Source organism: Epinephelus fuscoguttatus, linkage group LG11, assembly GCF_011397635.1.
Source record: "Epinephelus fuscoguttatus linkage group LG11, E.fuscoguttatus.final_Chr_v1".
In the NCBI taxonomy this organism is placed as follows: domain Eukaryota; kingdom Metazoa; phylum Chordata; class Actinopteri; order Perciformes; family Serranidae; genus Epinephelus; species Epinephelus fuscoguttatus.
Genome location: NC_064762.1, coordinates 35,836,711 through 35,841,808, shown reverse-complemented (window position 1 = coordinate 35,841,808; position 5,098 = coordinate 35,836,711). Strand labels below are relative to the sequence as shown.

Genomic DNA, 5,098 nt, shown 5'->3' with positions numbered 1-5,098 from the left:
TGGACAGAGATGAATGCTGTTGTTTACAGTTTTCTGATATTTCCAAGCAGTGGTGTCGTTAGGCTTGGGCTTCCGGGGCTGAAGCCATGGATGTTTTTCCTCTAGCCCCGAATCTTTTTGCACGCACTGCGTGCATGTGCGACACAAGGCATGTTACCCACAGCTTGCAGAGTGGAGAGAGTGCTTGATAGTTTGCAACACTTACTCAAAGTATACAGGAAAAATCATGGATATTCGACAATTTTTCAAAAGAGACAACACAAAGAGCCAATCAGCAGCAGCAGCAGCAGCTCAGCCTCAGCCGGAGACTGAAGCTGAGCAGCTTGCTTCAGGTTAGTAACTAACTTATTTAGCCAACATTAGCTAGCTATCTCTATTAGTGCTAACAGTAGTTAAAGGTGACGTTAACGTTTGTTGCGTGACATTATTCAAAGTCGTCTGGTTTAGTTTAGCTAGCATGTAAGTTATAGCTGTTTATGTAGTTAGCTATTTATAGTATAAACTTGTTTTGAATGGTGTTTTCTTTACCTTAGAATGACATTTTGCTAGCTAGCCATGCTAGCTACTAGCTGCGCTAACTAACGTTAGCAACTCAGCAAGCTGTGTAACATTTAGGCGTTTTCTTTACCTCAGAATCACATTTCGCTAGCTAGCCAGCTAGCTAACACATGTCTAATGAGTAAATTGTACTAGCTAGTTAAATTAGTGGTTAAATTACTAAACCAACTACGTGGTTAATGGTAGCAATTAGATTTGCTAGTCGGTAGATGTCATTCTGAGGTAGAGAAAATGTGAATGCTACATTAGCTAACTATTGTTAACTATGGTAGCTTAAGACTATGGGCAGAGCTATCTAGCTGCCTTCATTCTGCTTTGCAACCCTTTTCATCACATGCTCTTCTACATTACTAAAAACAAACCTACACCTTAGATTGCCCTTCAACCTTGTTACCTGCAGATGAGACAGAGAGGACCCAGGCAGGGGAGGAGAGAGAGAGAGACAGAGACAGAGAGAGAGAGGTACCAGTACCACCAGTAGGAGAGGTACCAGCAGTGTTGGACAGTAGCGTCACTACAGTAGCGGACGTTTGTAGTTTAACTACATTTCTCAGTAGCTTGGTGGTAGTGTCGCTGTTTTCGGAATCAAGTAACTTCTCAGTAGTTAAGCTCTTTTATTGATCACTTAGCGCGGTAGCATCCACACAAGCTACATTTCCAAAATCATTTCTGAAGCTCAAACGAGGTGGGGATTTCTGTTTTGGACTGAAATAAAACTGTCACCGCTACCACACGGAGTCACTTCCACATGAACCTGACGGGGGACAGCCCTCCATTCCGAAACACCGCCGTTCCGAACGACCCCCACTCCGAAATTGATTTTCAAGTCCATATCGAGTTTCCTGCATCAAACACTGCCGCCCGCTCTCCGGCCGCACTCGCACAATTCTGAAACTCGTTGTACTACAAAAGCTTGAAATGAACGTTCAACTCATTGTTTTTCATTGAAAATATGTCACTGTTTTCATTTATTATGTAGGCTATAATTTCTCTAGCAGCAAACACATTTAAAGGAGACGCTTGTCAAAACGCGCGCCATCCGTGGTGCTGAAATCCCCGCTGCAGCCGCCGCTCTCTGCTAACAGCAGACCGGGGGAGAAAAAAAGACATTTCTTTGGTCTGTACAGCAGTCCCACTGTGTTTGACAGGGCATATCAGGCTGTGTGATTATGCGCAAAGTTTGGTTTGACGCATTGGAGCAATTTCATACAATTTCAGACATTTAACGTGATAAACTAATTTCAATTCAACATGGTCATTTGCATAGAGGATTCAGCTGAAGCATAATGAGTGCTATATGTCATTAAGATGAAGTATTTGCTTGTTTTGTGGTTAATTATGCACATAATCCATTTGACCCCATCATGAATGGGATTTATATTCGTTCCTGCAGACAGAGGCAAAAGGATCAATGCGCAGCCTCCGATTCCTTTGCGTCCGTCTCGTTCATTCAAACTTTGTAAACACAGTTGGGATTTGTAGGGGACACGTATATGCTGCTCACTATAAAATGTGTTTACTAGCCTCATTTCTAGTCAAAACAAATCTTTTTACACTTAAAAAATACTTGTTTCAAACAAATTTTCACTTGAAATAAGTATGAAAATCTGCTCGTGGAGCAAGTTGGATTTTTTTTGCTTGCAGTAATTGGTGATGAGTCTTATTTCAATTGTAATGAGATTTGTTTTTACTAGAAATAAATATTCTTGGTAAGATTTTTAGTTTTTGCAGTGTACATACACATACATACACGCATGTACGTTTTTGACCATGTTGTGACTGTTTGAAGCAGGTCTTCATTCTTGCTGTTGTGGTCTGAGTCGTGTTGGGAGTTAGTGCAGCTCACTGTTCAATAAACAACTGAACTTAACTTTTTTACCTGCTTATCTGTTTGAGTGACAGTTTTATTGATCAGTAAGGTAACACTGACTTGGCACAAAGTTGGTTCAGTTTAGTAAAAAGCTTGGATGTAGTTACACTAGTTACTTTCATTTTGCTGTAGCTTAGCTTGCTGCATTTCTGAGGGTGATAGCTTTGATTTAATATTAGAGTAACTAGTAGCTTAGCTCACTACACTTTCCAAGTAGCTTGCCCAACACTGGGTACCAGTACCACCACCAGTAGGAGACATACCAGTGCCACCACCAGTAGATGATTTAGGGACACCAGACACTGGCCCGAAGCAGGTTAACCACCGATTTCCCCTCACTCAATTTGGACTGCAGAAGAGGGCATTTCAAAAGATCTGGTACTCACATTTTGAATGGTTGGAGTACTCAACATTTTGAGCAGTTCGTGGTTTCTTTGTGTTTGTCTTTGGCATGTGGTGGCAAACCAAATGAGCCCCCCAAAATATAATATAATAATATACACATATTTTCCTCTATCTTTTGGCCTCTCATTCACACGTTAACAGAGGTTTAAGTCATTAAAATGGATACTTTTTAAAATGCCCTCTAAGTTGACATTTTTACAAAACTCCAGTTACTGTTTATCTGTGTGGACATGTATAAAGGAGCATTTGGGAAATAATAACGTCATCTCCTCGATTCACACATGCATTTGTGTAATGAGCATATGCTACAAACAACAACAGTGGTGGACTACCAGTTTGCAATTATTATTCACACTTAAACTTAATATTATTGCACCTCTTCATGGATGAAGAGGCGTCCAGTGTACCAAATGTTTTTGCTCCATTTCAGCATCCGAAGTTGTTAAGAAAAGACAGCTTTGGATCAGAAACGGTCAAACCAGCAGATGGCGGGACACTTTTCAATGGGACTGTTGTCAATGAAGAATCAAAGGAAAACTTAAGGATCAACTGGGATAAGAGCTCCAGTAGATGTTTTCATAAAGGTAAAAAGGCCTGTAAACTTGACTACCTTTGTGATGGGGAGAGACTGCTGAAGACAGCTAACGCCGACAAGAGTTTGGGGTCGTTTTTGCATCCTAGTGTGGACAGAATTATTTAAAATAAGCAAGCTTATTAAGCGGAGCTAGCTGCTAACAGCCACCACTGCAAACAACAAACCATCCACAGTCAGACACACACAGCTGCTTATATACTACCAAGTTAAAGTTCACAACTCGCAGTAATGGCTGATGCTGCTCTGGAGTGGGTGTTATGCAGGATAGCGAAACATCCTGGCACCATCTACTGCTCACGTAGCATTAGAAAATAATTGTAAGCAAAGATTTTCTTTGCTTCCTAGTTGAACACATTCTTGTAATACATTTCATAAAATAATTTATCATTGTGTTCTCCTCTTGTCTTATTTTGAACGTCCAGTAGTCCACCCCAACATTTTAGTCCCATTTCTTCTCGTCAACAAAAACAAAACATAGATCATCATAGTATTTATTATTAAAGATCTCTTTCTAGCTTATCACTGTATTGTCATATATTTAGGCTTGACTTAATTAGATCTGTCCTCTATGCCACTACCATCTACATGTTATCTGCTTGAAAGTCAGGTGGGATTTCTGTATTATCTAATGCTGCTGTCCTCTTAATTCTTATGTAATGGCGTTAGATATTTGGGAGCTGCTGAGTCTATCACAGCTGTATAACTTTATACAGAATTAGCCCCATTGAAAAACTTCTGCTATTAATGAATAATTTATTATCTCCAACACAGCTGAGTTCAGATACATTACATGGGAAACAGGCTTTTTCTTTTCTCCGCTCATGCACCACAGTTGAACTCGGTCAAAGTAGGCTGTCAACTTTTCCCAGTACTCCCTCATCCTCATTTATACATCTGCAAAGTTATCAGACTTCAAAGTTATAAGATGTCTTTCGGAATAGTTTAAAGATGCACTAATCATTTTTTTAATGAAGAATGGGTCAATTAGTATGTGTAGTGTGAAAGAGGTGACTTGAGATGACAAACCCACAGAGAATTATCACCCAACTTTACAGTTCTATTCACCTTGACATTGCATTTTTTTCCTCTTTGAACTCATTGTTTTGGTTTTATGGCCTGCAAATGCACCATCATCTGTCTCACGGGTATTGTGAGGCAGACCATGAGCCGAAATAGCTCAGTTGGGAGAGCCTTAGACGGAAGATCTAAAGGTCCCTGGTTCAATCCTGGGTTTTGGCAGGAAATACTGTGTCTGCTTTTCAGGGGCATGAGCACCAATTCCCCCCAGTCATAAGGCTTGAGTCCAGCACAAATCATTCAGAAAGGACTGTGGACTGCTTCACCTCCTGGGCACTGCTGAGGTGCCCCTGGGCAAGACACCCAATCTCCAACTGCCCTACAACTCTGACAATGTGACACAAATACATGTCTCTATATCCTGTGTGTGTTCTTATGTGTATACCAACAGAGTGAAAAAAAGTGAGTAAAGAAAAAAAAAGTATTTTGTTTACAAGCCATTCGCAAACTTTGTTTGGACACCATTGCCAAGGAGGTTATGCGCATTAGGTCATCCACAGAACAGCATTGTACACCGACATTTTCAGAACAAAACAGAACAGGCTGCAGTGAGAGTCTCTCTTGATGGGATATTTAAAAATAGCTGGTTCGTG

At 40.6% G+C, this 5,098-nt stretch overlaps 1 non-coding gene across 1 annotated transcript; it reads left to right on the top strand.

Moving 5' to 3' along the window:
- The first annotated feature begins 4,594 nt into the window (after positions 1 to 4,594).
- Positions 4,595 to 4,667, top strand: trnaf-gaa (transfer RNA phenylalanine (anticodon GAA)). Its single transcript has one exon. It is a non-coding gene; the product is annotated as a tRNA-Phe (tRNA).
- Positions 4,668 to 5,098: the final 431 nt, after the last annotated feature.